The following is a 13604-nucleotide window of genomic DNA, read 5'->3' on the forward strand; positions in this document are numbered from 1 at the left end:
TTTACAAACCGTTTTGCAACGGAATAAGACAACCGGGGAGGGACTTTTTGGACAATTTGTCAAATAGGAACTCTCGTTGCAAAACGTTTTACTTTTGGGAGTAAATAGTTTCCGTTGTAAAATGTTTTGCAACAGGATCTGACTAGTTAATACACCCCTGATTTATTGCACAGTGGTAGATAGATGGTAAGGAAATACATTTTAAATTTCACCTACTAGTTCTATGAATAAGAGATGTACATTTAGCTTTTATTAGAAGTTCGTCTAATGTAGTTGCTTCATTGTCAGGTTCTTCAAATTTTACCATTGTTATATGCCATCTAGCTAATGCTAGCTTGCTAATCAGGATAATTATTTATATAAACCAGCTAGTTTATGCAAGCAGCTAATGCATATTAGCTAGTAAGCTTTATTACAACATATATATTTACATTTGAGTTATTTAGCAGACGCTCTTATCCAGAGCAACCTACATGAGCATATGACGGTTAGCTAACTAAGTAACCTAACGAACTAATAAGTGACGAAGTTAGAAGAATACGATTGCAAAGAAGGTGATACAAGCAAATGTGACATGCAGCTAGCTAGAATTATGTCTCTTGCGTGTGTTATACCTGCAAAGTGTAGTCCACTGAAGCCACGCAAAGGGACTGATTAAATATCAATTTCTCTGATTGGACAAGGACTGAAAACGCATGCTCAATCAGTGGACAAGTGTATGGTTGAATGATGGAGGTGGCCTATTTTTGTGAGTGGGAGAAGAGACCCAAGAGTAACCACTGTCCATCCATCCCACTGGCGTGTGCCTGGTCCTGCAGGAACCTAGTTGCCTTTACCACAGACCTAAAAAATGAAGAAGATGAGAAAGGTACACAGCTGTGCTTTTGGTACTGATCTTCTGACAGTTTTGATGTTGTGCAAAGCAAATCAAGCAAATCCCATTGCCGTATCAGTTTTGATCCTATAAACGGATATCATTTTACATATGTAATTCAATGCAGTGACTTGATTAGCAGAACATGCACTGCAGCAATTTGCTTTATTTCAGAAGTCAGTCATATGGTCCACATCATTGACACAGAGCACCCGTGGGATGTGTACTCCATTTACTCTGGACATGCCGAGGTCATAACCTGTCTGGAGTGGGACCAATCAGGTGGGTCAACATAGTAGTAACACCAAATCCACCCTTAAAAGAAAAATAATAATCCACTCAAACTATATATATATATATATATATTTTTGTGTGTTTGGATTCAGCAATCAATTTTTCAAGATATAGGTCTTTCAAAAAGCAAATTGTAACTTGCCACATCGTCATGATTATGAAGAGTTATTGAAGAGTAGTTTGAGTGGATTATTCCTTTAAAGGTGCAACTGCCCTATCAGTCCAGATAGACTCATGTGGAATGCCAGGAAGTGTCCCTGGTGTATTGAGTTTAAAGGTTGCGTGTGTGTGTGTGTGCCCGCACACACGCACGATTGCATCCGTTCATGTGTCTTTGTGTGTTCCAGGTTCCAGGTTGCTGTCTGCTGATGGAGACGGGCAGATCAAGTGCTGGGCGATGACAGATCACCTGGTGAACAGCTGGGAGACTTCACTAGGGAGTGCAGTGGACGGAGACCCTATCGTAGCTCTGTCCTGGCTGCATAATGGAGTCAAGCTGGCTCTGCATGTGGAGATGGTAATGGACCAGCTTATTCTCATATTCACAGTGTCGACCAGCTCTTCTCAACTGTCTGTGTGGACCTTATGATTTATTACTTTGTCAATATTTTATAGACAAGTTTAAGAGCGTTGGGCCAGTAACTGAAAGGTTGCTAGATCGAATCCCCGAGCTGACAAGGTAAAAATCTGTCGGTCTGCCCCTGAACAAGGCAGTTAACCCACTGTTCCTAGGCTGTCATTGTAAATAAGAATTTGTTCTTAACTGACTTGCCTAGTTAAATAAAGGTTTAATAATAAATACAACTTTAAACTCGTACCTGTATATGGTTGAAAATGGCAGATTTGGACACTGATAAGCGGCTAAATTGGAATGCAGTGGCTGTACAGTAAAATGCTATACATGATGTCAGAGCACAGGGTGTCTGCTTCACGGCTCTGTATGGGTTTTGACTGACAGCCATTCTGAACATGAGCACTGCGCTTGGCAAGAAGTTGCCCACATTCCTCGTACTAATTGGGCAACTTTTGCAAATGTTTTGTTGTCTGAGTGAGGGAAGCTGTAAATTACGAGAACTCTATGTATTTTGAAAGATGATACGTTGAGGATTATAATAAACATCATTACAAGCAGGCCAAACACCCGTGAGTCCAAATGTCCACTTCACATTTCCATATCATAAAAACCTATGTAATACACCGTGTCAACGTTTAGGAACACGTATGTTTGATGTACAGTTACAAAATGACATGGCGTTTCACCCTACATTGTCCTGAACAGAATGAGCCTATGTTTGTTGTAGTTTGAATAAAATTTGCCGCGGACCACACATCAGAATGAACTCATGACTCAATTCTACGCGCACCAAAATTACCATCTGCTTCTCTGAATTGCCGTATGAAACCTAACACTGTAAAATCATATTTTATCATTTAGCTTGTCATGTTGACAACAGAGCAAACTTTCAAATTATGCCCACCTGACCCAGATTGCGATTTATAATGGACCGTTTTTGGATTGCGTAAGGAGCAACAGTAATTGTGTAAAGGCGGGAATGCAGGGCTGGGTTCACATCAAAACAACTTAAAGTGTGCTTGCTCTAGTTCCCCAAAATGCACCTTATAGTTGAAGACACTTCTTTGAGTCATAAAAGTGCATTAAAATTACTTAGGAACTGTGCACACTTTGGAAAAGTGTGTGGCCACTTGGAAATACCAGTTAGACCTTTCACTCAAACCCTTGGGATTTTTTGGGCCTTACTTTTTGGCACCTATTCCAAATTTTCCAAGAATATTCTTATTATGTTACTGAATGTATCCAGAGTATTTTCAGATTTCGTTATCAACAAATGCTGCAAAAAGTCCAGTAAATGTAAAATGCACATAAAATCAACAGTGTAATGTTTGGATTCAGTCTTGTCAGGTGAACTGTTGTGTCCTCACCTTTAGTCTAATACTTTTCCCATAATCTCCTAATTGTTCCCTTTTTAATTTCTACAATGGTTATACATATGCTTTCCATATTTCTTCTGTAAGAAACATTTCAATGTAGTCTTGTATATGTAACGGATGTGAAACGGCTAATTCCCATGAGGGTAAGCTCTTGAGATCTGCCAATACTCTATATGTCACTATTTGGCAGGGGTGCTGTAAAATGGCTGTGTAGTGCTGCATATAACAAGCATATACAGACATATCTGTAATTTTCCACTTAGTTTCTTGAAATGTGCTACTACCCACTCTCTCTACCTCTCCTCCAACCTTCCCCCACCAACTTTGGGGAGAAGTTTTCACGGGTCAAGTTCTCGCCATCTCTCACGCTGTTAGGGGGTAAGCCCATGGAAGGCTGGCTGGCAGTGACGGTGAGCGGCCTGGTCACGGTGTCCTTGCTGAAGCCCAACGGTCAGCTGTTGACCGCCAGCGAGAGCCTGTGTCGCCTGAGGGTCCGAGTTGCCCTGGCCGACATCGCCTTCACCGGCGGGGGCAACATCGTGGTGGCGGCAACGGACGGTAGTAGCTCCTCACCTGTGCAGTTCTACAAGGTATTAGCTAGCAATGATATTGAATTTTTCATCATTACTGGCTAACACCAGAAGTGCTAGCCAGTCACCGTGTCTCTGATAAGTCTGGCAAGCGACACTGTACAAATGCTAATGCATTTTCTTTTCTTGTAATGAGGGTTTACTGCACGATTATATGAAGTTTTCCTCCAATGTAATGTATCAAGTGGTACTATTATTGCAATGCCATTATTGTGATCCTTACTCAAGGTGTGCGTGAGCGTGGTCAACGAGAAGTGTCGCATCGACACGGAGTTGCTGCCCTCACTCTTTATGCGCTGCACCACAGACCCGGTCAGGAGGGACAAGTACCCGGCCGTCACGCACCTCAAGTTCCTCACCAGGGAGAACCCCGAGCAGGTGAGAGACACACACTGTGAACACATTGTCTTTCCAAGTGTCCTTCATTGGGAGTTCTTTCCAGCTTTTTCACTTACCAGTACAACATAAACTCAGCAAAAAAAGAAACGTCCCTTTTACAGGACCCTGTCTTTCAAAGATAATTCGTAAAATTCCAAATAACTTCACAGATCTTCATTGTAAAGAGTTTAAACACTGTTTCCCATGCTTGTTCAAGGAACCATAAACATTTAATGAACATGCACCTGTGGAACGGTCATTAAGACACTAACAGCTTATAGACAGTAGGCAATTAAGGTCACAGTTATGAAAACTTAGGACACTAAAGAGGCCTTTCTGCTGACTCTGAAAAACACCAAAAGAAAGATGCCCAGGGTCCCTGCTCAGTTGCGTGAACGTGCCTTAGGCATGCTGCAAGGAGGCATGAGGACTGCAGATGTGGCCAGTGCAATAAATTGCAATTTCGCACTGTGAGACGCCTAAGACAGCGCTACAGGGAGACAGGACGGACAGCTGATCGTTCTCACAGTGGCAGATCAGGTCTCAGATCAGATCAACACCCGCACAGGATCAGTACATTCGAACATCACACCTTCGGGACAGGTACAGGATGACAACAACAACTGCCCGAGTTACACCAGGAACGCTCAATACCTCCATCAGTGCTCAGGCTGTCCGCAATAGGCTGAGAGAGGCTGGACTGAGGCCTTGTAGGCCTGTTGTAAGGCAGGTCGTAACCAGACATCACCGGCTGGACCAGACAGGACTGGCAAAAAGTGCTCTTCACTGCTCTTCACGGGTTTGTCTCACCAGGGGGAGTGATGGTCGGATTCGTGTTTATCATCGAAGGAATGAGGGTTACACCAAGGCCTGTACTCTGGAGCGGGATTGATTTGGAGGTGGAGAGTCCGTCACCGCATCATCAGACTGAGCTTGTTGTCATTGCAGGCAATCTCAATGCTGTGCGTTACAGGGAAGACATCCTCCTCCCTCATGTGGTAACCTTCCTGCAGGCTTCATGACATGACCCTCCAGCATGACAATGCCACCAGCCATACTGCTCGTTCTGTGCGTGATTTCCTGCAAGACAGGAATGTCAATGTTCTGCCATGGCCAGCGAAGAGCCCGGATCTCAATCCCATTGAGCACGCCTGGGACCTGTTGGATCGGAGGGTGAGGGTTAGGGCCATTACTCCCAGAAATGTCCGGGAACTTGCAGGTGCCTTGGTGGAAGAGTGGGGTAACATCTCACAGCAAGAACTGGCAAATCTGGTGCAGTCCATGAGGAGGAGATGCACTGCAATAGTTAATGCAGCTGGTGGCCACTCCAGATACTGACTGTTAACTTTAGATTTTTACCCCCCCCCCCCCCTTTGTTCAGGGACACATTTTTCCATTTCTGTTCGTCACATGTCTGTGGAACTTGTTCAGTTCATGTCTCAATTGTTGAATCTTGTTATGTTCATACGAATATTCACACATGTTAAGTTTGCTGAAAATAAACGCAGTTGACATTGAGAGGACGTTTCTTTTTCCCCCCGAGTTTATGTATTCAAACAGTGTAGCGCATACATTTAATTAAGGCTGGCACAATTACCGTATAACCGTGTGATTGACCGTCATGAAAATAAAATAACAGTCATAACCGTAAAAAAACAACAACGTTGACTGACGACAGGACAGCCGGTCATTCGCGCGGTCGAGTCCGTTTCTGCAGTGACATGGACACTACAGTAACTTGGACTCTACAACGTGATGAAACTTTGTTGCTCCTTGCTGAAACAAGCCAGGTGTTGTAGCTAACGAGTCTTTGGTTGCCTAGACAACGCCCCCCCCCCCCCTCCCTGCAGCAGCACACGCAGTCAGGAGGAGGAAATGTGTATCTTTTAATGTATAATCATTTTACTTGCTATTCGAACAGTTATTACGGTTACCGCAGTCATTTGGCTGACCAATAACCAACATCCAAAAATCCAATACCGCCACAGCCCTACTTTTTAATGAATGAGACAAAGTCCTGTTAAATTGCAGGGAATGATAACCAGTTGACTGAGGTGTGTGTGTGTATATGACTATGATTTTAATACTCCTTTAGGTGCTGTTGTGTGCCTCCAGTCAGATGGGCAGCATCGTCGAGTGCTGGTCACTGCGAAAAGAAGGCCTCCCTGTTAATAACATATTCCAGCATCAATCACCAGTAGGTAAGGAGGAGAACAACAAAACCCAGGAAGAACTCTAATGGAAAATATAAGTATAGCTATAGGGGGTATCTCAATTGTTTAAAGTTGTTTCCAATTGTCCACTTTCTTTAAAGAACTGAACAGTTGACAGTAAATTCTCTTTAGGAACCCTCCATTGTGTTTTCAGATCAATGGCTCATCCTCTCAGCCACCAATGAGAGCTTGCTCTGCCCAAGCTGCCCATCTCCATCTCCAACCCTGACTTAAAGGTGGCGTCGGACACAAAGTTCTGCCCAGGCCTCGGTAAGTGCCCAATAACCCATCATCGAACCCTCCATATCTACTCTTGATTACTTCAGGTGGCAGCATACACCTTTCCAGAATGTTGATTTGCAGTACTATTAAACCCACCAAAGAAGAAGTCATTCTATGCTCAAGAAACATGGTCGGGAAGTGGGAGCTACATTGAATGTGTCCCACACAACACAGTTGTGTCAAGACAGATTGCTGTATAAAGGCAGAGAAAGTGTGCAGTGTTATACACTCACTGTGTTGCCCCTGTTTGTGTGTACTGCTGGTGTCAATGTCCACCTTTGGAGATCAATAAAGTTAATTACGTTTGATGAGATTCTATATGGTGGTCCCTCCCAGGCCTGACTCTAGCCTTCCACGATTCCATTCAAGGCCCTGCAGTTCTGGACCTGGACCTCGCTGGCCCTGGCCGGAGTGGACAACCGCGGCAAGGTGAGAGACGGTAGCACAAGTCAGCTAGTTGGAGCACATCAATCACGCGTCAATGCGTTCAGATCCGTTGACTATGCAGTGACCTTAAAATGTCCCCACACAGTACTCGTATCGCCCTTTTATCTCGGTAGATGATAGTATAGCTTAGATGGCTGACGTTTTTGAAAAAAGGCAAAATATTGTATTTTTACCTTCAATGTCCCTTGAACCAGCCGTTGGTGTTAAAGCTTACAGCAGTGTGTGGTCTAAAGGCAAAATAAAAACTCATACCTTTATCCTCTCTTGCAACAATAAGCTATCCATATCCCTGTCCTTAATTCTGGTAATCAGCCCCCAAATATTAACAGCAACAAAAAAAACTCCAGCCAAATTTTAGATCTCCGCTTTGGCTCTTTTCCCCCCTCCTCAGCTGCACATGATCTGCGTGTCTCCCTCCATGGGCCAGATGTTGGACATGAACACACTGCTGCGCCACCTGCTGTTCCTGCTGGAGTACTGCATGGTGACGGGCTACGTTTGGTGGGATGTGCTGCTCCACGTGCAGCCGGGCATGGTCCATAACCTTGTGGAGAAGCTTCATGAAGAGTACATGAGACAGAACCAAGCCCTGCAGCAGGTAGGTGGACCAGGGTCGTGTTCAGTAGGGCACACCGTAGTGAATTGTTATGCAACGGGAAATTGAAATATACACTATATATACAAGAGTATGTGGACAACCTTTCAAATTAGTGGATTCGGCGATTTCAGCCACACCCGTTGCTGACAGGTGTATAAAATCGAGCACACAGCCATGCAATCTCCAGAGACTAACATTGGCAGTAGAATGGGCTTACTGAAGAGCTCAGTGACTTTCCACGTGGCACTGTCATAGGATGCCACCGTAACAACAAGTCAGTTCGTCAAATTTCTGCCCTGCTAGAGCTGCCCCGGTCAACTTTAACTGCTGTTGTGAAGTGGAAATATCTAGGAGCAACAGCAGCTCAGCCGCGAAGTGGTAGGCCACACAAGCTCACAGAACGGGACCGCTGAGTGATGTAAATCATGGCGAGTAAAAATACCCTGTCCTCAGTTGCAACACTCACTACCGAGTTCCAAACAGCCTCTGGAAGCAACTTCAGCACGAGAACTGTTCATCGGGAGCTTCATGAAATGGGTTTCCATGGCCGAGCAGCCACACACAAGTCTAAGAACACCATGCGCAATGCCAAGCGTTGGCTGGAGTGGTGTAAAGCTCACCACCATTGGATTCTGGAGCAGTGTAAACGCGTTCTCTGGAGTTATGAATCACGCTTCACCATCTGGCAGTCTGACGGACAAATCTGGGTTTGGCGGATGCCAGGAGAACGCTACCTGCCCGAATGCATAGTACCACCTGTCAAATTTGTTGGAGAAGGAATAATGATCTGGGGCTGTTTTTCATGGTTCAGGGGAAATCTTAACGCTACGGCATACAATGACATTATTTCTGTGCTTCCAACTTTGTTGCAACAGTTTGGGGAAGGCCCTTTCCTGTTTCAGCATGACAATACCCCCATGCACAAAGTGAGGGCCATACAGAAATGGTTTTTCGAGATCAGTGTGGAAGAACTTGACTGGCCTGCACAGAGCCCAGACCTCTACCCTGAGACAGGCCTAATCGCCAATCATCAGTGCCTGATCTCACTAATGCCTTTGTGGCTGAACGGAAGCAACTCCCCGCAGCAATATTCCAACATCTAGTGGAAAGCCTTCCCAGAACAGTGGAGGCTGTTATAGCAGCAAAGGGGGGACCAATTCCATATTAATGCCAATGAGTTTGGAATTAAATGTTTGACGAGCACATACTGTCCACATGCTTTTGGTCATGTAGTGTATGTTCTTATCGGACAAATTTGGGTGTTAGTTGACATTTCAAAACAAAACCCAGGGATCCCCACTGCAGGCCATTATGTTTGACAAAGTGAAATGTGTGACAATGAAGGGATGGAATTGTTTGTTTGTTTTTATAATATACTGTGTGTGTGTGTGGTAGGTGCTCTCAACACGCATCGTCGCAGTGAAGGCCTCTCTCTGTAAGCTGTCGGCGGCTACGGCAGCGCGAGCCTGCGACTTCCACGCCAAGCTCCTCCTTATCGCCATTAGCGCCACCCTCAAGTCCCTGCTGAGGCCCCACATCCTCAACACGCCAGACAAGAGCCCCGGGGATAGGCTGGCAGAGATATGCGCCAAAAATACTGACACTGGTGGGAGGACTAGCATCACTACCATTATACCTGTATAACCAATGAATAGACGGATCCTACTTCGGACACCAATTTCACTTAAAGGTGCAATATGCAGGAATTTCCTGGTTGCTAAAATTAAAATATTTCCCTTAATTTCAACCAATGTGTAGAGAATCATTGTACCATCTAAACTGCAACAAAATATATTTTCAATACCAAAAATATTGTAGTTTCAGCTGTTTGAAGCTGGTGTACAAAAACGTAAGAATGGGAAGCATAGAAATAGCACACATAGAACATATCTACCTCGTCATTTCTATGTTAATTTGGTCTGGTCGCCCAAAAAGTTACATAATGCAGCTTTAATGTGAGGCTGGAACTTTTTTCAGTTTGTAACCGAGCTTGAGTTGTACATAGTGACCTGTTGTTATTGTTGACCAGACCGATTCCGTAGGCATAAGGCTGGCCCTCCTATCTGCTAGTTAGCACCTACAATTATGGGACGTTTTATTTCAAGACGTCAGTGATTTTGCTTGAGATTGACCTTCCCCCTCTCCGTAGATATCGATAAGGTGATGAGAGGAGTTTGTGCTGGGCGGCCCCCCACTCCAGTCTCTGCAGCAGCTCATCCAATGGGTGGGAGACTTTGTGCTCTACCTGATGGCTAACCTACCCAATCAGGTGGGTCTCCAGTGCACCACCATTTGTGTGTGTATTTACTCCTACATTTCCATTAAATCGAGCTATCTGTTGTTGGCCTTTTCACAACGTGCTGAAAAATTGTGCAATGCTTCAGAACCCCATGCTTACCACATTTGATATTAATGATGTGATGTTGCATCGAAAGAACGTAGCGTTCTATCGAATGTAGAGTTGGTGCCAGTATAGAGTGTGTGCCCATCTACACGGCCGCCTCGGACAACCAGGACAGCATGTCGCTCCTCTTCCGCCTGCTCACCAAGCTCTGGCTCAGCTGTAAGGATGGGGCGAACATGTGTAGCTGACTATGTGGATGCATGGGTGTACACTACCGGTCCAAAGTTTTAGAAAACCTAGTCATTCAAGGGTTTTTTCCCGCCACGCGACTTTCAAAAACATATGGCCCTTCTCTTTCATCAGCCAGAAAGAATCCTTCAAATACAAAAAGATACACTTACTGTAGCAGTTTTGCACAGATCCATACAGACATGGGTGCCTGCAACCGACAAAACTGGGCTTCCTGAGTTATGCTTGCACACGGGTGTTTGGGGCAGCTAGGTGGCTAATTAGCCCAGGTGCTCGCCTCTTGTCTTCCATAAGCAAGCGCTATAACATGGAGATATGGCCGTGTGGGAACCCTAACCCTATCAAGGTGTGTATCAATTTAACCTTTAGTTGTATTTTCTTTAAAATAATAATAATAATAATTGCTGATATGAAAGGTCCTTATGGTCCAAAACCGTACCGCAAGCGACGCGTTAATGTTCAGATTGAGCGTCTGGGCTCTTAACAAAACTCCTCCCTACAGAAGACTCCTTCGTCCATGATCAAGGGCTACAATGAACATGGATTCTGGAAAATGAATGTTCAAGTTTCTGTTGTGCACAGCATTGCGGTACCACATAGTACTAGTAGGATTTTAGCCACAGACTTGGAATACTAGCCATCTAGTCTGCTTTTTATAAAAGTGCAATGAGCATAAAATACAATTATATAAGGAATTGGCAACTCGTTCTTATTCCGAGAAATAAGGTAGGCCACTTGATTTCAACATCTGAACAAAGTGGACAGGCCAACATGCTGTTCAAACTGTTGGCGACGGACAGAAGGGTGTGTTCATAACAATTCAACTGTTCTGCCTTGTTAGCTAGCAAATAGATCCAAGTTGGCTAGACTTTAAATATAAAGATTACCTTACTCAGTAGCATGTGGGCTTGTGCTTGAGAGGTTGTTTATGAGGTCTGTGTTCATTTTCTATAATGCCTGCTTCAAGAAGTTGGTCATTAATAGTGAATGTGCATTATGCATGATTGTGGTTACATTTGTAAACAAAAGGGACAGACATGAAAACCAGATCAGTGATTATGGTAAAAAATGATCAAATAATGTCATTATTAGTGGTTGTCGAAGGTTTATATTTAGGTGTCATTTCACAAGACCTGAATTAATTTGATTATTGCTGACTGTTTAACATGCAGTGTATTTTATTTCTAATTGGACAACTAGCTTATTAAGAGAACATTTAAAAAAATATATATTAAAAAATCTAGTTGTGATTTTTAGGCCGTATCGCCCAGCCCTTGTAGTCCTCCAGGAACTGGGTTGGAGAGTCCTGCCCAATATCCAAAAGTATTTGGACAAATTCACATGTGTATTTAAGTTGTCAAAAATAGCACGCAATGACTACATCAAGCTTGTGACCACAAATTTGTTGGATGCATTTGCAGTTTTTTTTTTGTTTCTGATTTATTTTATGCCCAATAGATGGGTAAATAATGTCATTTTCTTGGAACTTTTATTGTGTGTGTGTGTGTGTGTGTGTGTGTGTGTGTGTATATATATATATATATATATATATATATATATATATATATATATATATATATATATATATATATATATATATGAATAAAAATCGGTTTCTAAACTACATGAATGTGGATTACAGATAATCATGAATGAATTGTGAATAATGATGAGTGAGAAAGTTATAAATATCATACCTACCTCCCAAAGAAATGCTAACCTCCCCTGTTATTGTTAATGGTGAGATGTTAGCATATGATCTTTGTGCCTCTAACTTTCTCACTCATCATCATTTCTCACTCACTCGTCACAAGCTTGATGTAGTCATTGCGTGCTAGGAATATGGGACCAAATACTACTCACTACTTTAATACACATACTGTAAGTAAATTAGACCCAATACTTGTGGTTCCCTAAAATGGGGGGACTATGTTCAAAAGGTGCTGTGATTTCTAAAATGGTTCATACGATATAGATAACAATGCCCTCAAATGAAAGCTAACCTTCTGCACGTTAACCTCATAGTCATTGTGTCATTTCAAATCCAAAGTGCTGGAGTACAGAGCCAAAACGAAACGTGTTGCTGTCCAAATACTTTTGGACCTCACTGTATGTGGGCCTGGCCTTCACCCATGTATGTCTCCAGCTCGGGACGAGGGCCACCCCCAGGAGCCTGATGAGCCGCTGATAGACGAGTGCTGCCTGCTGCCCAGCCAGCTGCTGGTGCCCAGCATGGACTGGCTGCCCGTCAATGACGGCATCATCTGCAAGCTGCAGGGCAAGCAACCTCTGCGGATGCAGTTTAACAAGCCCTACAGCCTTCCGGGTCTCAACTCCACCGCCCAGGTGGAGATCTTCTCTAGGTGAGACCCACAGGAGCAGGCTAGCTGGCATTTAGAAAAGTTTTTTTTTTAGGGTACCTGGTAGATTTTTGGGGGGTTTCAATTGGGGATAGTGCTCAAGTGACCAAGGCAGTAGCCCTGTACTATGTTGACGCAAAAATTCAAAACACGGTTGTCATTGGCTCACCATTTGGGGTCAGATGAAGCTCAGCCTGCTGTAAAGTTGAAAAAGTAACAGCCCATTTGCTAAAAATTTGTGTTTCCAGGAGCCCAGGGGCCCAGAGGATGGATAACCTACGTTGTCTCCACGTGGGAATCTGCCCCACAGAGGAGAGCAAAGCCTGCACCCGGTCAGACACCAACTTGCTCTTTCACCCACTCCCTAGCACTCGCATCTTTCCCTTATTTCTACCTTAACATTATATCATAACGTCAGCATATCCCTCTACATGTAACGTTACACTTTAAGAACCTTTTTGTTGGTCCAAAGCAAGCAAAAATTTGAAGATTGTCTTTTCCCCGACCCTGCTTTTTCAATGTTTATTCACTCTCTCTCTCTCTCTCTTTCTTCCTCTCTCTCTCCATCTCAGGTGTGGCTGTGTGACCATGCTCCGCTCGCCCAACAAGACCAACGCAATGAAGCAGTGGGAGCAACGCTGGAACAAGAACTGCCTGTGCGGAGGCCTCTGGAGAAGGATTCCCTCCACACTGTCCTGAGATCAGTCAACGGACAACTATTGACTCTGACAAGCCCATGGCCACCGCAAACCCCGACTCTAGATCAGCCTTTGGAGTTTGGACAGTAGATTGCACAGCGCTGCTGCTTCCTAGCAGATGTCACGAAGGACAGATTCCATATCCAATATGATGAAGTATATCAATGCAGTTGTATTGCACATATGGCCATTTGGAAAGGCTGGGATCGTGCCATCATTGTTTCCTACCTGTAAATAGGAACCACGTTTTTCATGTCCCTTTTTATATGCAAACGCGTGTCAAGAAAATAAAGCTTCTTGAGGACCTTACGGGTGAGAGGTGTGACA

At 44.0% G+C, this 13604-nt stretch overlaps 1 pseudogene; it reads left to right on the forward strand.

Moving 5' to 3' along the window:
- The first annotated feature begins 4 nt into the window (after nucleotides 1-4).
- On the forward strand, nucleotides 5-13586 carry LOC109902947 (mediator of RNA polymerase II transcription subunit 16-like; annotated as a pseudogene).
- The last annotated feature ends 18 nt before the right edge of the window (nucleotides 13587-13604 follow it).

This window comes from Oncorhynchus kisutch, linkage group LG13 (genome assembly GCF_002021735.2).
Source record: "Oncorhynchus kisutch isolate 150728-3 linkage group LG13, Okis_V2, whole genome shotgun sequence".
Classification (NCBI taxonomy): domain Eukaryota; kingdom Metazoa; phylum Chordata; class Actinopteri; order Salmoniformes; family Salmonidae; genus Oncorhynchus; species Oncorhynchus kisutch.